General features: G+C 38.8%; 1 long non-coding RNA gene across 1 annotated transcript in view; it reads right to left on the bottom strand.

The window, feature by feature from the left end:
* The window catches only part of LOC139042191 (uncharacterized), a 31,009-nt gene extending 4,171 nt beyond the window's left edge, over window positions 1-26,838 (bottom strand). Inside the window, exons 1-3 of the long non-coding RNA XR_011498614.1 lie at window positions 26,772-26,838; window positions 16,984-17,093; window positions 342-476 (exon numbers count right to left, since the gene is read on the bottom strand). This is a non-coding gene — a long non-coding RNA (uncharacterized lncRNA). The remainder of the gene's footprint in view (window positions 1-341; window positions 477-16,983; window positions 17,094-26,771) is intronic.
* Window positions 26,839-27,839: the final 1,001 nt, after the last annotated feature.

Here is a 27,839-nt window from a genome sequence, read left to right as displayed (position 1 = left end):
GCCCAAACTGATGCCAGGAGGAATCTAAAACCAAATGAAATCCACAATCAAAATAAAATCCCCACTAGCTTGATCCCCAAAAGCAAACTGGCTGCCGTGTACCTGGAAGATATCTGAGTACTCACTGGGAGGGATTTTAACCCTTCCCCCAAGGACAAAGGCTGTGCTTGTGAGGATAGAACCTAAGACAAAACCTCTTTCTGAAGGGACTATAACATTTCTTTTAAGGGATTCTAACCCTTTCCTGAGAGAAAAAAGAAAAACTCTTTCCCTTTCCTAAATAAAATCAGAGAGCTCAAAATGCAAGAAAAATGGAGCTCAGAATCTATGAGAAGACTCACCAAACCAAAAGTAGGTGTGGCTCCTGGAGGCAGCGAGTGGAAGGGGCTCCGTGCCGGTACCTCACTTGATTCCAGAGGCTGTTGTCTCTCGGGGTCACTGCTTTGGATCCCACTTTGGACACCATGTATGTCAACCTTAAAAGTAAAAAATCCAGGTATTTTACCAGCAAAATGAGTTTATTTGAGAAAAAACAGAGAATTGCAATTCAGGACCAGCATGTTATGGCAAAAGCCATGTGCAAGTCCATGAAGCAAAGGTTGTTTTCAGGGATGCCAAGTCAATTTTGACCCCTAGTGACCTTGTGTACAGCAGAATGGCATCCTGCCTAGTCTTTTTGTGCCATCCTCTCACCTTCTGGTGCTATATTGGACAATGCTCTACTGCTATGTGTAGGGTTTTCATGGTCAATTTTTTTCTGAAGTGGATGGTCAGGTCATTTTTCCTAGTCTGTCCTAGTCTGAAAGCTCTGTTGAATCCTGTCCACCATGGGTGACCCTGATGGTATTTTAAACATTGGTGGCGTGGTTTTTAGCATCACAGCAATGTGCAGCCTCCACAGTTTGACAACCAACAGATGGGTGGTATGGTTCCATGAGTGGGAAGTTAACTCAGGCCATGAGAGTTCCATGACCACCATGGGTTGGCAAGCAAAGGAAAGGAAATGTCATTTTATAGAGAAAAAGAAGGAAGCAGGAAGGGGTTGTTTTGAACAAAAGTCCATGGGAAGAAGTGAGATTTTTTTTTTATAAGATTTTATTTTTTCCTTTTTCTCCCCAAAGCCCCCCGGTACATAGTTGTGTATTCTTCGTTGTGGGTTCTTCTAGTTGTGGCATGTGGGACGCTGCCTCAGCGTGGTCTGATGAGCAGTGCCATGTCCGCGCCCAGGATTCGAACTAACGAAACACTGGGCCGCCTGCTGCGGAGCGCGCGAACTTAACCACTCGGCCACGGGGCCAGACCCAAGGAAGTGAGATTTTAAGTTGATGGCAGGTTCTTGTTGGCTTGGTTGCTGGGGTAGTCAATTTCCTCCAGGAGACACATGTCAGTCTTTTCTATCGAGGCCTGTAATTGACACTTCTTTCCTGTTGAGATTCTTCTTGTTGGGGTCTATAATTGGCAATCTTCCCCAGATTTTACCTGCAGTAGTACTGCATGGGAGCTCCCTCTTCTGGCCTCCCGACTCCATTTGAAATGTGGTTTCCCTTTGTTAATTTTCACAGAGGGCAACATGGGCCTTAGTTCTCACTTGGTCTCCTTTGGTCAATAAACAGCAGCAGTTTCCTTTTATGTCTATGAGCAAACTTTCTCTTAAAAAGAAAGACAAAACTTTCTCTGTAACAAATTATGGTCTTTTTCTCCCTACCTCTTGGCTAACAGCAAATGAGAAGAAAACATTTCTCTGGTAAATGTTACAGAAGCTACAGCATTCTCCTCGAATTCTTTACTGTGCTATAGATATTTTATCAATATTTATAAAATGAAGAAATAAAAACCCTGTGTTGTGCTAGGAGGTCCAGAGGAATAATCTGGTGTTGTTATAAAGTAAGACAGATAGTAAAAGTTATCTTCCAAATCAGTATTAGCACTTGCTATGGTGTGGATTCTAATATTCTATGGCAAAAACTGATGTCGGCCCAATTACAGTTCACTTCTTCAATGAACTGCCTAACTTCTGGATTTTATGGAGATTTTATGCAAAAAGAGGGAAAGTTGCAGGGTGAGGAAGAACTTTCTCTATGCCCTTCAGCTCATATCTGTGCCCCGGGCAGCTATTTCTGTTCAGTCTGGCAGATGAATTCTCAAGTCTTGCCTTTTCACCTCCTATCTGGGAAGCCCATATATATTGTTTTATCATATAGGTGGCCTGTTTATAGCTACTTATCAGAGAGAAAGGTAGAGTTAACAAGGCACACACCAGAGAGTAGGGCCGTATTCCAGATCGTGGTGAGACTACAGATGCAGGAATGTAGCTGGGAGGAGGAAGCTGTCTGAATTGAGCTGCAGAGCAAGCCAAAGACATAAGAGGGCCATTTGAAGAGGTTCAGGCCTTCTTTATTTTGATGATGAAAAAGAAATGAAAAAAATATATATCTGATTTATTTTCTGACTTTCCAGTCACAGATAATAATCTTTAAAAATAGGTTTTGGAATTGCAGTTATAAGCCAAGGAAAAAGTTGCAATGAAAGGCATTGGTTGACCTACTCTTATCAGAATGAATAATACATAAATAAAAGAAGGATAAACCAAAGAAATTATTAATTGAAACAAGGATCCAGGTTTCCTCCTGTGAATTTAAATGAAGAGAAGGATATCTAGTGCATTAAACATGCATTGTGTCTATAGATAGAGAGACTGGTTATAGTTTTCACCTTTAAAATGCCTTTTTCTCTAATACACAAGAACAAGACATTGTCACCTTAAGCTGGAGTTTTCACTCCAGCCTGTACACTACAGGTAGTGCACAAACAGGTCTCTTGCCTTTCCATCACTCCAGACACATAGCATGTCCACCTCTACCAAGAAGGGCCAGGAAATGTGCCTCTTGTGGGAGGTGCATCTTGTCATCCGTGTAATTCATGAGTGGCATCTCCCTTTGACTAAGCTGAATCAAGGATTTACAGTCAGCTAGCTTCCATTCTGTTATTATCAGGCAGAATAAGGAGAGCGTCCTGTGCTACGTGTAAGACTTTGGTGTACCTGAGGCAGCTGGCTCTGACTTACATGCACTGCAGGAAGGATTCCAAGTCAGAGCTCAGGCTAAAGTTTAGGGGACATAGAAAGGGGAATTTTACAGGACTCAGGAATGGACAAAACTGTCTTCAAATGACCTCCCCTTCCCTGATATCCTTCAACTTTGGCTGACATGATGATGCTTCACTTCTTTGCTCGTTAATTAACTTCCAGAAGTCTGGAAGCTAGGACAATCCTGAGTCTTCCCTGCTATTACCACCCATTAAGATCAAATTATTAAAGACTGTGAGGATTCTACAGAACTAGTCAAATTATCCTCAATAATTTTCAGGTTAAATTTATTGATAGACATGATGCCAACTAGATCTGAGGAAAGGTTTCCACTCTGTCTTGGCCAACTCCTCAAAGGAGAAGTAGCTTGAGGATTGTCTTCTCAGCCTTCTAAAGAAACGTGCATGAGCTCACTCTTAAGATTTTCTTCTCCTCTTGTCAATACATGCCTCCTGATTGCCTAGATAACTTTCTCCTGTTGAATTGTTTGTTTGTTTCCCCAACCATTTCAGGTTGGCACTACAAGGTTGCTGAGAATTCTAGTGGGATTTCTTTCTTGAGCAGACCATACATCTGGTTTTACATCTTATAAATAAATGTGTCATTGCCAAATAACCCAGCAAAGACAGATAGTATCTACAGAGCAATAAAATGAGAAGACGTGGCATTGTTACTGGACCAAAATGGGTCCTCTCCTTGGTGAGTTGAAATCAAGGTCTTCACCAGACTCAGTTGTCACACAAAGAGAAATTTTATTTGCAGCATGCAGCAAACAAAAAGAGACCACAGGGAACAATTTCACAAATCTGTGCCTCCCTTAGCAAAGAGAAAGCTGTGCCTTTATTTGAGGTAGAGAATGAATATTCAAAATGGAAGTTTTATCATCATATGTAGAGGTGGGTATAAGCTTGTGCAGGTGTAGCCTGAAATCATGCTTTCCTATACATCATATGTTATGTTAATAAGACTTAAGCCCCAGCTGGAGTGGTGATCTTAGCATTATAATGAGGCAAATGTTACTTTTGTACAATTATCCACCTGTGTGCACAGGCAACACTTGTGTGGTTGTGGTCTGGACCAGTTCAGGGTGCTGTTTAGATCTTCTTCTTGGAGAAACCAACAATTGCAAGGACATTAGAGAATGGAACACTTGCACTCTTTAGCAAGACAAGAGAAACAGGTCAGAGTTCATAGCTGATGACAGAATGACAATGCTGAGCTGCCCCTGTAGAAAACAAATATACATCCATGTTTTTGTCTGAAGCTTATCCAGTTCCTTAAGATGTACCTTAAAACATCACTTATTATTCTAGGCACCACAGTGCCCAGTGAATTGTTTACTAACGTCTTTCTTTGGATAACAGTGACAGTTTGTGTCAAAGTGTCAAAATTAATTTAATTCAAAGCTAACTTATGTTTATGTACGTTTATTTCCAACTTCCTGTTGCACATTATGAGGGCTTTTCAGAATGAACTTTGCTTCTTTTTCTTGCCCGTGTCAGCTTGTGTTACTGTCATGTCATTTATAAGAATTATCCAGATGTTAGCTCATTTCTGGGTGTTCAGAAATGCAGCTCCTGGTGATGTATTTTGAACACTGACAAAACATCTTGAAGCATTTCTCATTTGCCTTGGGAGCTGCCAGCAGAGCCTGTGGTCTATACAAAAGACAGACTTCTAAAGACAAAGTTCTTCTGTCAGCTTGTTGGAGCCCAGCTCACTCTAAGATCATGGATAACTCATAAATCACCTCAATTACACTTCACTGTTTTCTGGTTTTTTATTCTGATTCAGTGCCTTGAATTTAATTTTCAACTCAATTATGGTATTTTATAAGCTCCTACTGTGTGCACAATCCATGTCTAAAAAATGTATGAATGACGACAATGTTTGGCCAAGATGCCACACTGAGCCCTCAGTAATCAGACAGTTCCAAGGTGGAAATATTCTCAGGTCAAGAGTCAATGTAATGCGCTGGGACCTAAACCCCACCGTCTGAGACTGTCAGTCTCCCAAAGTGTTAGTTCCTGGGGAAAAATGTCCCTAGGAAGCCTGACTGCATCTTTCTCATTTCACACAACCACAGTTGTATGGCACTTTCTTATTGATTACCCAAAATATTCATGCTTTTGACTAACTTGATGAATAATAGAGGAGGTTCTTCTTTGCCCAGAACTGAGGGGTTTCTTAGAAAACAATTTCAATGCTTAAACAAGGACAGTTCTGAGCCAACCAAGACTACTATAATATATAGGATAACTCCTGTTCTGTGGATGAAGAAACCAAGATTTGGAGAAAAGAAATGTCTTGCCCAAGGTCCACAGCAGGCAAGTGGCAGAACAAGATAAGCAGAACTTTCTCTATTCCCTATCTTCCTACAAAAGGGAATTTCTAAAAGCCTCAAAGGTCCCCAAGCCCTGAAGAAACACACACGGATGAAGAGTCCTTCTCAGCAGCAAGGAGGAGACTTTGTGGGCACACTTAGAATCCAAAAGGGAATGGAATTAGCAAACAGTTAAAGGTAGTAGAATGATTAAGAATGCAGGAATTGTTAGAGTCAGACAAGATCTGAGTTTGGGTTCTAGAATTAGAGTTTTCTGTTTATTTTGTTTTATTAAGTATCTAATCTCCCTAAAGCTTCAGTTTCCTCTGTGAGCAATGGGGATAGAGTAAATAAGTATGAATGCGAATGTATGTTTTCCTGCATTCATGGATTCATGTTCACTCATTTATTCAACAAATGTTGAATGCCTGCCATGCTCCAGACACTTTTCTAGGTATAGGGAATACAGCAATAAGCAGAGACAATAGGTATGAAAACGTGTTTTGCCTGGCTAGAATAAAAGTTTTGGTTTTTCTGTTTGTTTAGTTTAATAACTGAGTTTTTAGTATCTTTAAGCAAGATATTCATTCTCCAACAACCTAGACATTTCTTATTATCTTAATTCTGGCTCACTTCTTTTCTTTATATTATTTGCCTATTACTTGCCTGACCTAAGAAGGTACTTTTGAATTTGCAACCCGGATATAATGTACATATGATCTGATGTAATGGCACCTATCTCTTAGGTTTGTGCTGAGAAATTTAATAAACCGAACACCTAGCACGAGGCAAATGTCCATTATCCATTTTCTGTTACTAGTAACACTACTAGTTGTAGTTTTCTCTGTATCTTGAAACATGCAGAGAAAACTCCACCTCTTCATGTCTTTCTCCCCATATCCAACTGGGCCAGTGTACTGAGAGTTTGTAAAATCAAAGAGACACAAAACTGAACCTTTAACAAAACAAAATGAAACCTGATTTTTATCCCTGAGGTCTTAGCATGAACTGTGGACTTCCCCTCATGCACAAAATCCACAATGGCATTGCTCCCTAGAGTATTGTATCAAGTTGCCCTGGACAAGGTTTGAGCTCACAAATCTCTGAGTAGAGAAAGGACATTAAATCTCCTTCCTCACCTAAGAATGAGTGTTTACAAGGCAAGACCATAAACCTTGCAAACAGTGCTTGCAAAAGTGTTCAGGGATTGGAGTAATTTAGCAGCATTAGAAAGATCATTAATGCAGGGGCACAATAAACTAGGTAGTTTAAAGGGGGGATGTAAATCACATCAGTTCAGACCCATGAGGTATGCATCGCAATGCAGCATAAACAGCTGCTCCAACGTTAACACTTTCTTTAATGAGTCCCAACACACACACTCTGCTTCTTGTTTCTAGATTCATAATTCTCTTCCTTCACTCAGTATGTGTGACCCATTTAGCCTTCAGATGACTGTTTCAATTTTAGAGACCATTTTACCAAACAGATATGCCTAGATCTTTCCTTGATTCTAGAAACATGCCAGGGAGAAGACAGAATGGTGTATAACGTCTATTAGAGTGGATGTGGCTTTGGCTGAACACAATTAAGTAATTAATATAGTATCTTCATGAGGTTTACCTTGTTTTTCACTTCTACATTCAAGAAACACATTCATTTCTCCAATATACCAATCAGGCTATTTTTATATTATCTTTATATATTTTTATATATAAAGTATATATTTATCTTTATATTATTATTTTAATATTTACTATTATTTTTAATTATATTCCAGGCCTTGTGCTAAGCACTTCATGTTGATTATTTTAACTTTTACAAAGACTCAATGCACAGGATGCTATTGTTGTCCCAAGTTTGCAGATGGAGGAACTGACTTCCTCAAGGTCACACAGCAAGTAGGTGCCAGAACCAGGGTTCAAGCTCCACATACTCTTAACCACTCTATCAGGAAGTCTTGACCTGACCTTGTTATACTATTCTCAGATCTTTTAGTAGCACTGTTATTGCTTCTTTCAAAAGGTCAAGAAACGATCAAATGCCACATGTTAAATTATTTAAGCATTTCTCCTTGAAGAAGAGAAAACTTTGACCTCTTCCATGTAGCCACATGGATTCAAGGAGACTTTTGGCAGCTCAAAGGCAGCAGGCTAGTATCTGGACAATGTTAAAGGTGGCAGCCATTCATCTGCTGTGTAAATCTAATCAATCAATAAATCGATGAATAGTAGGAAGACATAGACCCTGGTCCAGGGCCAAACATGCGGAGCCACAAATAGGGTCGTGGTACCCGCCTAGCCTTAGCTGAAATTACTCCCCAGTGCCTTGTTATCAACTGCATACATTTGATTGTTTCTGTGTAAGGCTCAACTGGGACTAGTTACCAGAAAAGGCTAGAGTGAGACAGAAGCCACAGAGTACATCAAGATGAAATCTTGATGTCCACTCTAAATAATAAAAAATTATATTTGTAATAACCATTACTTATTGAGAACTTATATGTGGTGGGCACTATTCTATTATGTGTCTTCTTAGATAATAGAGAAGTAAATAATTCATTTAATCAACCCAATGAATTAAATACTATTATTATCTCCATTTGTTCAAATAAGGAAATTCAGACAAAGAAAGTTAAGCAATTCCTCAGGTCATAAAGCATGAATAATAAATTCAGGATGCTAGTTCATGCATGTAGGATCTCCAGAATCCATGCCCTTGCCAGAAACTTTCTCTTGATCTAAGCCATAAGAGATCATAACTCCTTATGAATTAAGTATAAGAGAAGTCCAGGTGAGTGGATACTCACTGAATCTGCTATCACACATGATCTGCATGTCTTTGGCCAACTGCACTCGTCCAGTTGCTCATAGACTCTGACCAAGAGCCCAGTGCTCAGAACAAAAGAGTCAGGGTCTCTGCTTTTAAAGGCATCCCACCACTGGTCTCTATGATTTTCAAAGCTTGCGGAGCACTCTAGAGGCCGCTTCTAGAGGCATTGCCACTTGGAACTATTCATTGTGGGCCAGTTGCCAGGCAGTTAGTAATGCCTGTATATCTAGAGCTTGAAGTCATGTAGCCCAATTAGACTGGCACGTTAGTATTACTCTTCAAGAAACATCATTGGGATGATATGACCAGTCACAGAAGCTCGGGATTAGGCACACAAACAGAGCAGAAGTAAAAAGTCTGAAGTCTTGGGAGTTTACTAATAAAAATCCATTCGAAGCACTTATAAATATGAGATGCTAAATAAATGATTGTTGGTAATAATATATTTTTTAAAACCAGTTATAATGATTGTGTATAATTTAAAGGATTCTAGAGCCAGCTAATGATCATAAAACTTTAGCATGAAAATAAAATGAAAGAAACCAAAATAAGTTTTGCCTAATGAAAGTGTGAGGGATAAAGATGCCAGTTTCTCAAGGTGCTGCTTCTCTGATAGATTAGGCTATTGAGATATGTAATCATGAGGGCAAGAATTATCTGGCTGTATTCTGAGCAGTGAAGGAAGTTGACACACTAGTCCAACTTTTCAGACTATCAACCAACAGAAATACCAACTACAGGTTCAAGGATGAGAGATGAGAAGACAGAGGAACTGCTAGTGATAACCTTTGCACTAGGGTCTACACCTCAGTAGACAGAGTTCCCCTCTGACTCATCCCATGGCCCATGAGAGGGACTCACATGAGAAAATGAGGGCTCAGAACCACCTGGAAAGAGCAAGACTAGGGCAACATGAGAAAAATTGTCATTTGCAGCTGTTTCCTCTACTCTGGGATCCTCTTTCCTCTCTCCTGCCCCATCTATCAAGGCATCATGTCTGCAGGTCTGATGGGGATCCTGTTCCTTAGGGAATTTTGTTCCACAATACACAGATACTTGAGACAGAAATACTGAATTTGAAATGCATTATTTTAAAAGCCACAAGGGACTGGAGTAGCCATCTGCCTTGGAATGGAATTCTTTTGCAGAAGGAGCAGGGCCACCACAGGAAAGCTAGAGGTCATGTGTGAGGACTATAGTCTGGTGTCTTCCCAGGATCCAATATACTAGCCCAGCCTTGCTGCATCCATCTGTGTCCCCTTTCAAGGTGGTTATTCTAAGAATTGGGAGGTTCGGCAGTAATCATGAGGAAAATACATTGGAAAGTTTCCTCCATTTGTAGCCACCATGAGTTTGATGAGGACAATGTAGATAGAGAAGGAGTGCAGATTGCCAGGCTGAGACATCAACTGCTGATGCATTACAGTGAAGTGCTATTTAACATTAACTGTCCTAATTAAATAATTCTAGGGGCACACTGTGAACATGTCTGCCCATATTTTAGAAGACTCTGTTGTGCTGTAAAAGAGGAACTGAGCAGCAATGACAATATTCGTGACATTAACTATGTTCAAAGTGATGAAAGAGCACAAAACGGTAATAAAGTTAAGGATATGAAGTGAAAATAGCCAGAGATAGAATAAGATATGATATTCTATCTAAATCAAGAGCTGGAAAGCAGAGCATACGTACGTTAGTAATTGACTCGCACTGTCCAGAATTTATTTCTACAACCCAGATTTTTGGAAAAGATTGTGTAGGTCTTTAAGTCTGGAGCAACCTCTGTCCATGGTTTTGGAACTACTTACACAGAAATAATATAAACATCTTTCTGAAAAAACTTCCTGCCCCTGCCTGCCGTGGCAGGTTCAGAGGCATCCACTCACTTGGAGTCCACAGCCCAGAACTGACTCTATCAAAGCAGAACCACAGCAAGGTCCAGTGAGGAATGCTTCCCCAGGATGCTCATGACATCAGGTCCCTGGCCCCCAGGTCTCATCCTGAGGGCGGATACCAGGGTACTCTACCACAAAAGGAAAAATAAGGCACAATATCTACGTCCTAATGTCACCCAACTGCCTGCATGTCTTGTCTCCTGGGAGAAATTGGCCTTTAATAACTAAGTACAAGTAGTAGTATTCCCTTCCTATGCCCTGTGGGCAGCCCAGACTCTCTTTCAGTGTCGGGTCCTCTTCCTGCCTATCTCCCATGAATCCTGCAAGAAAGAAAAAATTCCTTTTACTTTGTTATATAGCTCCAGATAGCTCTCTCTTGCATCAAGCATTGCTCACGTGGAACATATCTGGATCTTATTTCTCATTATCAAAGACCGATCATTGGGCTTTTCTGAACCAAAAAATCAGCTTGCCCCAAGAGGAATTCTTCCCCTGCACTTGTAATTCAGAGGTAACTATGGTTATTTCTTTTGTAATGGGAATTTTACCTTGTTGTTATCCAAAGCTTCAAAGATCTTCCATTCTCAAAACACTAGGTTGCATTGTGGAACACTATGTTAGCAGGTAAACATCTTTCTCTATACCCACACCAAGGTAAGTGCCTGACCCTTGTCATGCCTACTCCAGAAACTCAGGCCTTCTGTCCCTCAGCCTCCCAAGCAAAAGCCTATTTCTTCAGATAACTAACATCTGATCCTGAAAACCAAAATCACTCTCAAGAAGATTAGCCATTACACAGAGAATTCTTAGTATCACAATGGCCTCCTCACTCTCCATAATGTACCCCGAATCAGAAACTAATCATCCCATTGGAAGCTGTCAAACCACTGAATCAAACCGGGTCCACCCATTCTAAGAAACAATTCGCTCTGGACTGGCCTCACTTGGGATACAACCTCTCGTGGAGAAGAAGTAGACTATGAGGAGGGGTGCCCAAGGTCACATAACCCTTGAGGGGGGTGGAGAAAAATCACCACAGCAGAGGAGAAAAATGCTTTGTTTCAGCTCACAGACATTATAGCAAAGCTGCCCTACTTCCTTCTTAAGAAGAACCATCTCCCTCACACCTTCCCTTGGGGGAATGCCCCCTTGTCCATCTTGTTCCAGGATCTTATTGGGCAGGCACCAGAACTTCAGCTAAACCTTTGCAATCTCAGTGACCTGCTATACAAGGATGGTTGCCTCCAGCTCCCTGGAGATAACTGGAGCCGTATCTCATTGACAATGAGACATTTGTTTACCTCTGCTCCATGCTTGGTCTTTTCCCCCTCATTTCTGTGATAGTTTACCACAAGGAGGAGTGATCAATCTGGCCATCCTCTAAGACAATCACTGGGCTACATTATAGGGTTCCTATTTCTTAAAGGTCAGAATCCAGCTCTGCTGGGCTTTGATCATCCAATATCCATTTCTCTTTGCTAACAGCATTCAGACTTCATTTGAAGCAATTATCTATCTCCTGTTGCAAAAAGTCTGGTGTGACAAAAAGTCCAAGGTGTATCTTTCTACTTCAGAAGGAGGTGGACCAGCAAGGAGAGCTACCATCAATTTCTTTGACTCCATCTCTCACTCTCATACAGCCAGGTGAGTGGGCACGAGACCTAAGCTCTGACAGTCAGACACTCTCTCTCTAGAATGTTTTCATCTTCGTATCAGTGCAAGATTAACCAGCCTTTAGCTTCAACCATCACAAATGTGGTGCCTACATTAGATTATTCATACTATGAACAAAGATCTTCCCCTTTGATCTAGTTTCCCACTGCACCAAAGCTGCTTCCATCTCCGACCCACAATGCGATCTGTAAGTACTCAGTGGTTGCCTAATAAACTCCCCTTGCGAATTGGGTTCCATGGCTCCATAATTGATACATCATCATCTCCTCTACTTTCTGCCTAAGACACAGGTAAGCCCTGCTTCTTCAGGACAAGTGTGGTAAAGGCTTTTCTTTTCTCTTTCCTCATCTTCCTGCGTCCTGTCTTGGGTAGATGAATTAGACCTGGGCTTGCTTTGCAGTCTTGCTGAATTGGAGTCAGGGCAAGGAAATGAGAGGCCTCATTAAGGAGTATAGGTCAATCCAGGCCAATACAGAACCTATAGTTCTATACGGAGTTAAAGCAATCTTTGATTCTTATGTCGTGTTTTGTTTTGCATGTAATTCCTTCAGTCGGGGACTGTGTAGAGAGGAGGGTAGAATACCAGGATAGTTTGCTTGTGTTCTTGAACTCCTGGCGTAAGAACGCCAAACCTCACCCGAGCCCTTTAACACTTCTGTTGACATATGATATGTTTGAGAAACTTGGGAAAACATCATTAATCAACCAGATACTATACGAGCCTCGGAGACCAGAAAGAGGCCTAAAATGGTGTTCCTGTCCTCAGTAACTTTTGAATCTAATTGGAGAAATTAGACATGTTTATTTAAAAGTGAAAAACTCCATGTGATAAACATCAGGTGATAGAGCATGATATGTGGAATGAGAAAGTCTAAGGTTTCCAAGTCCTGTCTTTACCACTTACTGGCAGAGGAGTCTTGAGAAAGTCACCTAAACTTTCCAAGTCTAGTGTTTTCATCTGCAAAATGGGGATGGTTGTAACAATGCTAACTCCATGGGGCTGCTGTGAGTACTAAGGAAGATGATGCATATCGATGTTTGCAGTCTATAAATCATTGAATATATATAAGTTATTATCAAAATAATTGTTGCAAGAGTCCCCCTACAGAAGGCTCAGAAGTGGGCTTAGAGAGTAGGCTCCTGGAGGAGCAGCCAATGATTGGCCTTATTTAGAAGCATAGAAAATAAGAGAGAGAAGTCCAGGTGAAACTAAGCCAAAAAAAGAGGTAGAGAGGTGGGGTTAGCCAAGGCATTCTTGCTACACAATGAATGGAAGATCCAACAGCAGAACATCCAAGTAAGGGGATGGGGAGATGGGCGCAAGTGATAGGTTGAGACAGAGCATGAATTCTTGAATGGCTGGAATTTATTTAGACTCCTTCCTTAGATAGCAGTATGCTCTGAAACTACCTGGTGATCACATAGGCTAGAAAGGATAGCGAGGACAAGATACTCAATTATTTAAAGTTTCTTGGCCTCAACTTCCCCATAGTGAGGCTCATTGAGACAATATTTTAGGTCACTTTCCAGGTGTGATCTTCCATCTCTTCTAAGATGCTTATCGTGCACTGTGCCCACCTCTGCTTTATGTCCACTTGCTCTGAACTGCCTGAGCCCCACATTACTCTATCCATTGATCTTCAGCTGAAGCAGATATTAAGCCTCTTTAAGTAAGACTTACCCTCAGGATCTGATACTGTTTTAGCCTCCCCCTCCAGTGTGGGTAATGAAGTATAAAGCTGTCCAGGAAAGCATGACTTACTCTGGTTATTTAAAACAAAACAAAACAAAACTCACTTTAACTCATTTTCTTGTGAAGTGAATTTTCAGAGTCTGTCATCCTAGCAGGCTGACAGTGGAGACATGCTGGATGGTATACTCCACTGCAGACTCCACTGCCTAAACATACTCTTGGCTCAGTTTGGAAAAAGGATGTCCTCACTGGACACTGCGAACCAGTTCACATGCAAGAATTGATACAGCAGACAGATCCTTCAATAGTTAGATAGCACAGGACTCAGGATAAGGAGCCCAGGTTAGGTGTCTTGCTCTACCATTTACAGCCTCTTGATCTTGGTGAAGTCACACTTTTCATCTGTCTCTGCTATCTCCATTTTCATCTCACACTCTCTTACCGAGTCAATTTTCTTTCAGTCATTTTCTGTGTGTTACATTGTTTAAAATTGCAAGAATCTCCTCGGGGCTGGCATAGTGGTTAAGTTCATGCACTCTGCTTTGGCAGCTCGGGATTCGAGGGTTTGGATCCCAAGCAGGGACCTACACACTGCTCATCAAGCCATGTTGAGGTGGAGTCCTGCATACAAAAAATAGAGGAATATTGGCACAGATGTTAGCTAAGGGCCAATCTTCTGCAAGCAAAAAGAGGAAGTTTGGCAACAGATGTTAACTCAGGGCCAATCTTCCTCACCAAAAGAAAAAAGAAAAGAAAAAATTGCAAGAATCCCCTATTTTCAAATAAGTAACTCAAAACTTAACAAAGTTCAAATACCTCTATAATCTGGCCCCATCCAGCAGAAATTATTTCCAAGTAGTGAAATTCTCTTCTTGAAGCAGTCCATTCCCATTTGAATGCCTTGAAATGCCCTCTCCCAACCCAAATCCTGCTGACACTTTATTGAGGTGTGGCTGAATTACAAAAAGGGGTACATAATCAATGTATATAACTTGATGAGTTTGGAGATAAGTATACACCCACAAAACCATCACCACAATCAATGACATGACATATCCATCACCTCCAAAAGTTTCCTCCTGCCCCGATGGGTATGCTTCCATCCTCTAGATCTCCAGATATATATTTGCATTCCCTGGTTTACACAGGGATTGATGAGCTTTCCGGGATAATAAGCAAACAATGTCTTAATCTGAACTGAAGCATATATTTGTATATCTGGTGAACAACACAGGATAGATTTTGGTAAAGATTTCCTGTGAAAAAAACCTTAGCCATAAGAGGAATGAGTCCTAATGAGATAAAATGAGAAAATTCAGAAGGAAATATTATTAAGTGGTAGCTATTTTTTGAACTTCTCCTAACACAAGAAATTCTTTTATATATGTGTGTTCTCTGAAGGAGAATGAACTATAATTAGTAACTATAGGATCAATAAAGTGATCAAAAGCCTGTACCATTAAACTCTGAAACATCTTTGGGCCTAAGCAAACCTGGACTTCATAACAGAGACACTCGCTCCTCATGGCAAATGTGCACAGAAGTTATGTAAGCCACTTCCCAGCATAATTCTGCAGCCTCTCTCTCTCCCTTATTTAATGTAGCTACAAGACAGTGGTGCCTCCTGTAACCTGAGTTCAGAGTTGCTGTGGAGCACTCATTCAACCCAAGATGGTAGTGCAGCATGAATGAGAAACAAATTTTGTGTTAAGCTACTGAGATTTGAGGGTTATTTGTTGCTGAAGTAGGGTTATTCTATCCTTATTGATACATAAATCTGTGCCATAAATGGGGTTCCATCATAATAAAAACCAAAAATATGTGTAATTGACTGAACTCTTAGCTGTCAGGTAAAGATACTACAGCTCTTTGTTGTAGTATCGAAGACTAGAAAGATGATACAAAGGCAGAACGTGGTAAAACTCTCACCTGTGATGTCCTGGGAGACAGAATACTTCTTAACGGATCCCACAGTTCTAGAGGATAAAGCTGTGTGTAGTGTGAGTTGGTTGCACACATATGGCGAAGTATGATAAGAAAGACATAAACTTAAGAAAAAACTTGACAATTTGCAAATAAAAAAAATAAAAGAAATAGAAAAAGTCCAGAAATTCTGAATTACTACAATGTTGGAAAAGCTATCTGCTTTCATATACCAAACAGCATGATACACAACTGTAAATGACTTCATGGGTCAAGCATCTAGTAACAGTTCTCTGAGCTAACATCAGATTAAGTGTGAGCCTCCAGCTAATTGTTCCGGGAAATATCAAGGTGGTCAAGAGAAGCAGAAGAGCTGTGATGAAGGAAGAAACAGAGAAATGAGGATTAGAAAGAAAGGCAACATCCAGCCTCTGAGCACAGGACTAGACCAGGAAAAGCAACTGTGGCTGTGGGTCTTGGCGTGAGGAATGGACTACTATCAAATACTTAAGAAACTTACTGCTTTTTGAGAGAGCTGTTGCCCCAAGAAACCATGACCTTAGACTGAAAAAGCCTGTGAATATTTCAGATTTAAAAATGCCCATAGGTTCCCAATCTTCTATTAATAGGAAATAAATAGATTGAGAAAAATGTTCAGCTCCCACAGAGAGTATATTTCTTTAGTGACCATTTTATATGAGATCAGGGGGTAAAAAGTAAGCAATTGTGACTGTCTTTAATATTAGCATTCTGTGGCTTGACAAATTTTTTAATTTTTAGAAACGTGCTTTTCAGCATGGCACAAAACATCTTTACTAACAAACCCAAATATCTTTGTTTGTCTTTAATAAAAGGAAAAAGTAAGTAAACTTACACTTGTTTAGCAATTAATGTTATAATATTTTATCTTATTTGGAAATGATCTAGTCATTCAATGAATTCCCATCATTTAATTTACCTTAGAAAACTTGTAAGGTTTCAGGTTACCAAAAAGTTTTGGGGATAACATTTGAAAAGTTTGCCTAAAATCTTTCATCTCATTTACATCTATTTAATGTACTTATTTTAACAATCATACTTAGATTACTCATGAAAACTTCATGAAACATTAGACAAAATCAGCCATCATTGTAAGTTATTTTTTGCTGACAAATTTTGCAGCAGAGATAACATGAATTTAACAAGTAAACCCAGGTAGAATAAAAGTTATTTATCTACATTACATATAATGCTGATACTTCTGAAGACATGCCTATTTTAATTAAAATGAAAAGCTTAAACTAGCTTTAATACCTAATATTTTCCCAGATTATGTGAACTTGAAATTCATTCGGGCTAGTGTTTATTATGAGAGTTTAATTTATATAAGTGCTTAATTTTCTTTAAGCCAATTAAATAAAGCTCCTTTTACAAATTAATTTTGGCAATACCAAACAGAGGTTAAAAAAAAAAGAATATATATATCACAGTTACAACATACATATGAAGACGTACAAATAGATGGCAACAGCTTAAATTACTAATATTTGTGGAGAAGATATTTAAAATTTTTCATTACCCCAATTTCCATATGCTTCCTTTTCTTTTTCCTTCTGATGAGAAACTTCTCCATAAAGTTCGCATTTCAAAGAATTGCTCTTAGTTCCTAGAGAAGGTCGGCGTAGAAATCTGCATCACAAAGTTACAGAGAAAAGCATTCAAGTTTTTGCCAAAATGAAGTTTTGGGGGAATATTTGCTTATTATCAGAGATCTAGAGTAATTTAAATTTTTTTTCATGAGGGCATATCTCCTTCCACATTTCTATCTTTTCGTATTGCAGTAACATTGGTCTATAATATACATAGATATGAGGTGGACATCATTATAATTTGTCTTTTGTTTATACTACATTGTGTTTACCACTAAAAGTCTAGTTTCTACCCATCGCCGTACAAATGATCCCCTACATGCATTTTGCCCTCCCCTTTCCACCCTTTCCCTCTGGTAACTGCCAAACTGTTCTCTGTATCTTTGTGTTTATTTGCTTGTTGTGTTTCTTTTGATCTCCCACTATGAGTGAAATAATTATATGGTATTTATATTTCCCCATCTGACTTATTTCACTTAGCTCATACTCTCAAGGTCCATCCATTTTGTCACAAATGGTAAGATTTCATCTTTTTTATAGCTAAGTAATATTCCATGTGATATATATATCTCACATCTTTTTTATCCATTTATCCATCAATGGGCACTTAGGTATTTTCCATGTCTTGACTATTGTAAATAATGCTGCAAGGAACATAGGGGTGCATATATCTGTTCAAATTAGTGTTTTTATATTCTTTGGATAAATACCCAGAAGTAGAATAGCTAGATCATATGGTAGTTTTGTTCTTAATTTTTTGAAAATCTCCATACTGTTTTCCATAGTGGCTGCACCAATTTACAATCCCACCAGCAGTACGTGAGTGTTCCCTTTTCTCCTCATCCTCTCCAACACTTGTTATTTCTTGTCATTTTAATAATAGCCACTATGACAGGCATGAGGTGATATCTCATTGTGGTTTTGATTTGAATAGCCTTAATAATTAGTGATGTCGAACATCTTTTCCTGTGTCTGTTGGTCATCAGTATATCTTCTCTTGAAAAATGTCTGTTTAAATCCTCTTCCCACTTTTTAATCAGGTTGTTTGTTTTTGTTTGTTTGTTTTGCTGTTGTATGTGTTCTTTATATATTTAGGGTATTAACTCCTTATTGGAGGTATGATTTGCAAATATTTTCTCCTAATTGTTAGGTTGTTTTTTCATTTTGTTAGTGGTTTCCTTTGCTGTGTTGAAGCTTCTTAGTTTGATGTAGCCCCATTTATTTTAGCTTTTGTTTCCCTTGCCTGAGGAGACATATCTGAAAAGATACTACTAAGATCGATGTCAAAGAGTATACTGTCTGTGTTTTCTTCTAAGAGTTTTATGGTGTCAGGTCTTACATTCAAGTCTGTAATCCATTTTGAGTTGACTTTTGTGTATGGTGTAAGACTGCGATCTAGTTTCATTCTTTTGCACGTGGCTGTCCAGTTTTCCCAAAACCATTTATTAAAGAGACTTTCCTTCCTGCATTGTATGTTCTTGGCTCCTTTGTCAAAAATTGGCTATCCATGTATGTGTAGGTTTATTTCTGGGCTTTCAATTCTGTTCCTCTCATCTATATGTCTGTTTTTCTGCCAATACCATGCTATTTTGATTGCTATGGCTTTGTAGTATACTTTGAAATCAGGAAGTGTGATACGTCCAGTTTTTTTCTTTTTTCTCAGGATTGCTTTGGCTATGGGGTCTTTTGTGGTTCCATATACATTTTAGGATTCTTTGTTCTATTTTCATGAAAAACCTCATTAGGATTTTGATAGAGATTGCATCGAATCTGTACATTGCTTTATGTAATACGGATATTTTAATTATCTTAATTCTTTGAATCCTTCAGCCTGGAGTATCTTTCCCTTTTTTTGTGTCTTCGTCCATTTATGTCCACAATGACTTGTAATTTACAGTATACAGATCTTTTACCTCCTCAGTTAAATTTATTTCTATGTATTTTATTTTTTTGTGTTATTATTGTAAATGGATTTGTTTTCTTGATTTCTTTTTCTGCTAATTTGTTGTTAGTGTATAGAAATGCAACTGAATTTTTTTTCTTTTTGGCAGGGAAAGATTCACCCTGAGCTAACATCTGTTGACAATCTTCCTCTTTTTTTTTTTCTCCCCAAAGCCCCAGTGCATGGTTGTATATCCCAGTTGTAAGTCACGTTTCTTTTATGTGAGCTGTCACCATAGCCTGGCAACTGAAAGATAGGTGGTGTGGTTCCACGATCAGGAAATGAACCCAGGCCACCAAGGCAGAAGTGCCTAACTTTAACCACTAGACCATCAGGGCTGGCTCTAACTGATTTTTTTATGTTCATTTTAAACTCTGCAACTTTACTGTATTCGCATATTATTTCTAATAGTTTTTTTTGATGGATTTCCCTGTATAAAATCATGTTATTCTCAAATAGTGACAATTTTACTTATTCCTTTCCAATTTGGATGACATTTATTTCTTTTTCTTGCCTAATTGCTCTGTCTAGGACTTCCAATACTATGTTGAACAAGAGTGGTGACAGTAGGCATCCTTGTCTTAGAGGAATAACTTTCAGTTTTTCATCACCGAGTATAATGTTAGCTGTGGGTTTGTCATATATGGCCATTTCAAAGTTGAGGCACTTTCCTTCTATACCCATTTTATTGACTGTTTGTATCATAAATGGATGCTGGGTCTTGTCAAATGCTTTCTCTGAGTCTATTGAGATGATCATATGATTTTTATTCTTCATTTTGTTAATGTGCTATAACATGTTCATTGATTTGCAAATGTCAAACCATCCTTGTATCCTTGGAATTAATCTCATTTGCTCATGAGGTATGATTCTTTTAACCTATTGATTTTTTCAATTATTTTATTGAGGTCATAATGGTTTATAACATTGTGTAATTTCAGGTGTACATGATTATTTATCAGTTTCTGTATAGACTGCATCATGCTCACCAACAATAGTCTAATTTTGACCCATTACCATATATATGTGCTCCTTTACCCCTTTTGCCCACCACAAACCCTCGTCCCCTCTGGTAACCATTAATCTTTTCTCTTTGTCCATGTGTTTGTTTATCTTCCACAAATGAGAAATCATGTGGTGTTTGCCTTTCTCTGGCTTATTTTGCTTAACATAAAACCCTCAAGGCCCATCCATGTTGTTGCAAATGGGATGATTTCATCTTTTTTATGGCTGAGTCGTATTCTAGTGTGTGTGTGTGTGTGTGTATATATACCCCATCTTCTTTATCCCATCATCAGTCAATGGGCACTTGGGTTGCTTCCACATCTTGACTATTGTGAATTATGCTGCAATGAACATAGGGGTGCATAAGTCTCTTTGAATTGTTGATTTCAAGTTCTTTGGATAAATATCCAGTAATGGGATAGCTGGATCATATGGTATTTCTATTTTTAATTTTTTGAAAAATCTCCATACTGTTTTCCATAGTGGCTGCAACAGTTTGCATTCTCACGAGTAGTGTATGAGGGTTCCCTTTTCTGCACATCCTCTCCAACATTTGTTATGTTTTGTCTTGGTAATTACAGCCATACTAACAGGTGTAGGGTGATATTGTTATTTTTGATTTGTATTTCCTTAATAATTAGTAATGTTGAACATCTTCTCAAAAGTCCATTGGCCATGTGTACATCTTCTTTGGAAAAATGTCCGTTCATATCCTGTGCCCATTTTTTTGATTGTGGTGTTTGTTTTTTGTTGTTGTTGTTGAGTGGTATGAGTTATTTATATGTTTTGGAAATTAACCCTTTATCAGATATATGATTACACAGGTTTTCTTCCAGTTGATGGGTTGTCTTTTTGTCTTATTCATAGTTTCCTTGACCTTGAGAAGCTTTTTAGTCTGATGTAGTCCCATTTGTTTATTTTTTCTATGGTTTCCCATGCCTGGGTAGACATGGTATTCAAAAAGATGCTGCTAAAACTGATGTCAAAGAGTGTACTGTCTATATTTTCTTCTAGGAATTTTATGATTTCAGGTCTTACATTCAAGTCTTTAATCACTCGGAGTTAATTTTTGTGTACGGGGTAAGATAATGGTCTACCTTCATTCTTTTGCATGTAGCTGTCCAATTTTCCCAAAACCATTTATTGAGGAAACTTTCTCCATCTTATGTTCTTGGCTCCTTTGTCAAAGATTAGCTGTTGTCCATAGATGTGTGGTTTTATTTCTGGTCTTTCAATGCTGTTCCACTTATCTGTGTGTCTGTTTTTGTGCCAGTATCATGTTGTTTTGATTACTATAGCTTTGTAGTATATTTCAAAGTCAGGGATTGTGATGCCTTGAGCTGTGTTCTTTTTTCTCAGGATTGCTTTAGCTATTTGGAGTCTGTTGCGGTTCCACTTGAATTTTAGGATTCTTTGTTCTATTTCAGTGAAGAATGTCATTGAGATTCTGATTGAGGTTGCATTGAATCTCATTACTGAAAGAAATCAAAGATGACATAAAGAAATGGAAAGATATTCCATGCACATGGATTAGAAGAATAAACATAGTTAAAATGCCCGTGTTACCTACAATCCTTTTAATGTATTGCTGAATTTTGTTTGCTAATATTGTGTTGAGGATTTTTGCATCTGTTCCTCCATGATATCGACCTGTAGTTTTCATTTTTTGTGTTGCCCATGTCTGGTTTTGATATCAAGGTAATGTTGGTACAATGAGTTAGGTATTAAACCTTCGAATGTTTGGTAGAATTCACGAGAGAAGCCATCTGGTTCTGGACTTTTGTTTTGGGGGAGGTTTTTGGTTACTATTTCAATCTCCTTATTAGTGATTGGTCTATTTGGATTCTATATTTCTTCCTGATTCAGTTTTAGAAGGTTGTATGATTCTAAGAATTTATCCATTTCTTTTAGGTTATCCAATTTGTTGGCATATGGCTTTTCATAGTAGTCTCTTATAATTTGATGGATCTGTGTATCTATTATAATTTTTCCTCTTTTGTTTCTGATTTTATTTATTTAAGCCTTCTCGCTTTTTTTCTTAGTGAGTCTAGCTAAAGATTTGTTAATTTTGTTTATCTTTTCAAGGAACCAGCTCTTTCTTTGATTGATCTTTTCAATTGTCTTTTTAGTCTCTATTTCATTTATTTCCGCTCTGATTTTTAGTTTCCTTTCTTCTACTGACTTTAGCTTCATTTGTTTTTCTTTTTCTAGTTCATTTAGGTGCAACAGGTGAGATTTTCTGTTTTGAAGTGGCCTGCGTTGCTATGAATGTCCCTCTTTCCTCTATCCCATAGGTTTTAATACATTGTGTTTTCATTTTCATTTGTCTCCAAGTGTTTTTATTTCTCCTTTGATTTATTTATTGATCCAATATTTGTTCAGTAGCGTATCGTTTAGTCTCCACATATCTGTGCCTTTTCCAGCTTTCTTCTTATAGTGTACTTCTAGTTTCATTGGAAAAGATGCTTCATATGATTTTAATCTTAAATTTATTGAGACTTGTTTTATTTCCCAAGATATTGTCTATTCTTGAGGACGTTCCATATGCACTTGAGATGAATGTGCATTCTGCTGCTTTTTGATGGAATGTTCTATATATATCCATTAAGTCCATCTGGTCTAATGTTTTCTTGTTGACCTTCTGTTTGGATTATTTATCCATTGATGTAAGTGAGGTGTTAAAGTTCCCTACTATTATTGTGTTGTATCAATTTCTTTAGGTCTGTTAATAATAATACTTTCTATTTCTATTGCTCCAATGTTAGGTGTGTGTATGTTAGTAAATGTTGTCTTCGTAATGAATTATCCCCTTTATCATTATATAATGTCCATCTTTGTCTCTTGTTATGTTTTGAAGTCTGTTTTGTCTGATGTAGGTATGACTACACCTGCTTTCTTTTGGTGGCCATTTGCTTGGAGTATCATCTTCCATCTCTTCACTTTGAGCCTATGTTTGTCTTTAGAGCTGAGATGAGTCTCCTGGAGGCAGCATATTGTTGGCTCTGGTTTTTTAATCCAGCCAGATGCTCTGTATTTTTTGATTGGTGAATTCTATCCATTAACATTTAGGGTGATTATTCTTATATGAGGACTTAGTACTGTCATTTTATCTTTTATTTCCTGGTTGCTCTATATTTCCATTGTTTCTTTTTCCTTGTGTTTCTGTCTGCCATTTTAGTTTGGTGGTTTTCTGTGACGTGTTTCTCAGTTTCTTCTTTTTTTATGTTTTGTGTCTCTGCTCTGAATTTTTGTTTTGTGGTTACCATGAGGTTTGTATATAAGGTCTCATATGTAAGTAGTCCTTTTTTACTGATAGCATCTTATCTTCATTTGTCTATACAGGTTTTGCCCCTTCTCCCTTCCTTTTCTATGTTTTTGTTGTTACAAATTATCTCTTTTTATGTTGGGAGTTTGTTACCAAATTGAAGTGGGTATAGTTATTTTTTAATGTTTCCTTTCCTTTAACTTTTATGCTGTAATTAAGTGCTTACCAACCTATTCTGATATGCAGCTTCAATTTTCTGATTCTGTCTGTCTATTTATCACCTTGCTCAGAGTGTTGGTACTTTCACCTTCTTGTTTCAGGGAGGAGAGCTCCTTTAAATGTTTCTTGTCAGGCGTGTCTAGTTAGGATGAACTCCCTCAGCTATGGATGGTCTGGGAGAGTCTTTATTTCTCCTTCCTATCTGAAGGATAACTTTGCTGGATAGAGTATTATTGGCTGTCAGTTTTTGTCTTTCAATGTCTTGAATACATCATTCCACTCTCTCCTGGCCTGTAGACTTTCTGTTGAGGAACCTGCTGTTAACCTAATGGGGCTTCTCTTGTAGGTAATTATTTTTTCCCTGGCTTACTTTAATATTCTTTGTCATTGACTTTTGACTGTTTTGTTATCATCTGTCTTAGAGAAGATCTTTTTGCATTGAGATAATTGAGTGTTCTATTAGCTTCGTGGATTTGTATATCCAATTTCTTCTCCATGTTTGCAAAGTTCTCGTTTATTAATTTTTTAAGTAAGCTTTCTGCTCCCTTCTCTCTCTTGTCCTTCTGAGATACCCATGATCCTTATGTTGCCCTTTCTAATGGAGTTGAATAGTTCTCACATAATTTCTACTTTAAAAAAAATCTTGTTCTCTTTTTTATTCTTCCTGCATCATTTCTAGATTTCTCTCTTTGAGTTTGTTAATTCTCTCTTCCATATGTTCTAGTCCATTCCCAATGCTTTCTAATACATTCTTCATTCGTTTTATTGAATTCTTCAGCTCCAGAATTTCAGCTTGTTTTTGTTTTTTAGAGTTTCAATCTCTTTGGTGAAGTACTCCTTCTGTTTATTAATTTTATTTCTGCAATCACTGAACTGCCTTTCTGAGTTTTCTTATAGCTCATTGAGTTTCTTTATGACAACTATTTTGAATTCTTTATCAGTTAGATCACAGTCTTCCATGACTTTATGTTTGGGTTCTGGAGAACTGTTATTTTATTTTTGTGATGCTGTGTTACCATGGCTTTTCATGTTGCTTGCTGAGTTATTCCTCTGCCAGCGCATTTGTCATAGCAAACATTTTTCTTATTTAGGTATAGCTTTGATTGCTTTGATTCTAATTATTCAACCAGTTGGTGATTAAAGGCCTTTGTTTTCAATATGTGGTGCTTTAGCATTAGTTTTTAATTTCTCTTACATGAGCAACCTGTAACTATATTTGTAGATTGGCCCTTTCCACCTCCATTGCTTCTATTGAGTGCCTCCAGTTCCCTCTTTGTCACTACTTGCAACTCGTAGGGCCACTGATGCCTTGCTGTTGCTGGTGTTGCTGCTGTCACTGGCTGTGTCACTTGGGGCACAGCAATGGAGAGGCACCTCTGCTGCATCTGGGGTCAGCTAGGTGACAAGCACTGCCACTGTGGTGGGACGGGTGGGGAAGGAACTGGGTTCATAGGGCACCGCCTCCAAAGTCATCTGATTCCTTGTGGCCATAGGTGTTATTATGGTCAGGGCCAGAGTTGTGTGTATGCCTCTGCTGCTCCTACCAGTTTCTGGGCTGTGGCTAGGGGATCTGGATTACAGTATTCCACCTCAGCTCTTGCTCTGTTTCTTGTGGCCACAGGTACAGCTGTGGCCAGGAGGCTGGCGTCATGTGCATATCTCTGCTGTGGCCACCAGGCTCTCTAGGGCTCAAGGTGGCTGTCTTAACCACTCTATCCAGGGGACCAGGATCATGAAGATTGCCTCTTCTGTTCCCCCAATTTGCCTCTTCTCTATGCTCCAATCCACTCACCTTTGTACCAATGTGAAGATCTCTCTCTAGCATTCTGGTGTGTTGGGCAATGTAGCCTTTGTTGAGTTATGGACGTTTTACTCATTTTAGGTTGAAGGAGAGAGACAAAGGGAGCATCTCACATTGCCATGATGCTGATGTCAACATTAGTAAATTTTTAAGTACAGGACAATTCTTTTTCTAATGTCCCAAAATCTACAAGCATTTTGAGATGAATAGAGGAGATTTCAGGAATTGGCAAAAAGGGAAAGTGAACTTTGAACATATAGAGCCCCATCTTTGGCCCTGCAGAGATGTGCAAGGCCAATTCCCCCAAGAATTAGATTGTGGCATTGTTTTAGGTGCCTTTTCTCTCTTTAATTTTTTATTAGCCTTTTGCAATGAATCTTTCAGTGAGGCTATTTTTGAATTTTGAAAACATTTGGAGGCTCCTGCATAACTCTTGCTTTTAGTCACACTTTTAAATTGCTATCTGGAACTTTCCCCATAATGGCCATTTTAATTTTGCTAAGAGAAGCAGCAGTTTGGTAGGTTCCTGGCCACAAATGGACTTTAATCCACATTTGTGTCCAGCCATTTCTAGCCACAGTGGAATGCAACTCATTTTTGTTTGGCTGTATTTTGAAGCCCCTACCTGATGGCTACCAAGCTAAACTTCAAGACACAAAACAAACTTAGCAATAGTTTGCCATTTTTGTAATATCTACAGCTTCTGTGATCACAGTTCTCAGATAAAATAAGCATGTGTGCCGTATTAAAATAAGGTGGTATGCTCAAATCTTGGGACATAAAGAATCCCACATCTTTTAGCTAGGCCTTTGGTTTTCCTGGAGCCAAATTAGTACTGAAACTCTTTGGCTGACAAGATTCTCTTTTAACAATAGCCTTTACCTCATGTGCACCTTAAGAGAAACTAATAATGACTGTGGAAATGAAATTGTGGACACCAGCAATAACCAAAAAACCAGAGACTGGGGAAAAGATTGAACCAGCAGGCCTCAAAGAATGGGACTGTGGACCGATTCCAAGAAACGGAGACTGCAGCTGCCACCAGCAGTTCCCACTGTGGAATCTGGGGAAGCATTCCCAACAAGTGAGGAATTGCAGACTAAACCATCAGCAGTTCCTAACATGGAATCTGGGGACAGAATCAAGGGCTGTAAATATTACTATGGACTGGCCAATAGGACGCCCTATGCATACCTCTAGCCATTCCCAGCAGACTTCGGTAAATGAGGATTGCAAACTGGAACTGGAGAGAGTGATAAACCAAATACTGGGGAATTGCAGACTGAATCAGGGGCTGGGGACTGAGCTTCCAGATGGAACTGTCTGCCAGCTCAAGCTGACTTGCTAAGCAGTGGATTGGAAAGCCAAACAGATTGAGACCTTCAACACAACGAGAGTGGAGCTCAGACCAAGACGAGCTTGCCCAGGGCCCTCAGAAACAATGAGAAAGACAGCAAACTCCAAAAGGAGTTTGTGGGTGCCACACCTGTGTCTCTTGCTGTTCCCGAATGCCACCAGAAGTTCATTTGGGATCCCATCACTGCCAACAAATCTGTTAAAAACAAAATTCAACTGAGTAAGTTTGAAGAGATAATTGGTTATTCAACAATTCATGAGTCTTGCAGCATCCCATCTAGTAAATAGAAAGGCACTCTGAGAGTTATACAAAATGGAAAGGTTTTATAAGCAGAAGAGTGGGACAAGGAAGTTAACATCAAAGAAGAGAAAGGATTGTTTCCTCTTCTTTTGGGGGAAGGGAACAGCAGGGATTTTCTCATGCAGATTACCTCACTAGTGCCAATCAGGATTCCTAGGGGAGGTTGAAACTGCGATTGTCTTGTTTGCTATTGTGGGGCAAATGGCTTCATTCATCCTGTTATTTCTTTTTTAGCACTATCTTAGGTTCCTTGGCTGGGTCTCTGAAAATGAGACTGTCAAAAGACTGGTTAACTAGGGAATAACAAAAAGATGTTTATTAATCCATACATCATACATACATGCAGGAGTACTCAGTGCTTAGTAACTCAAAGGGATGGTTAAAACCTGTGCTTATCTAGCACCCTAACAAAAGAACAATACATTTTGTAAAAAAGTGAAAAGACAAGAGAAAGGGACTTAGAGCTTCTAGGGGCAATGAATTGTGGGAAGGTAAACATATGGGGGAAGCTAATGGAAGATAAGAACCAGTTAGTAAAGTTTGTCATATAGCTTCCTCTGCTGCCAGCTCTGGGCTGATAGGGTCTAGAGTTTTCTCAAGTGATTAACGTCTGTCCTTGGTGAAGAGAGGAGGGGGGATACTTTACAAATTAATGTCCTGCTTTTGGGCAAATAGGGGAAGGGCAGAGAGCTTTTCTTCTATCTGCTTCTTCTCACTTATCTTCAGCTCAAAATAATCAATATGCCAAGTGGATATATTTTGTGGCAGCATATTCTGGTACCCTTCAAAAGCACTAGGGAATCTGAGAACGCCGAAGTGACTGAAATGATGGTTCCCCCACTTTTTGGTCAGATCCTCACCCTCCAGCAGTCATGTGGAGTGTCAGACTTGTATATG

The sequence above is a fragment of the Equus asinus genome, chromosome 26 (assembly GCF_041296235.1).
Source record: "Equus asinus isolate D_3611 breed Donkey chromosome 26, EquAss-T2T_v2, whole genome shotgun sequence".
Classification (NCBI taxonomy): domain Eukaryota; kingdom Metazoa; phylum Chordata; class Mammalia; order Perissodactyla; family Equidae; genus Equus; species Equus asinus.
This window is presented reverse-complemented; position numbering and strand designations above follow the sequence as displayed.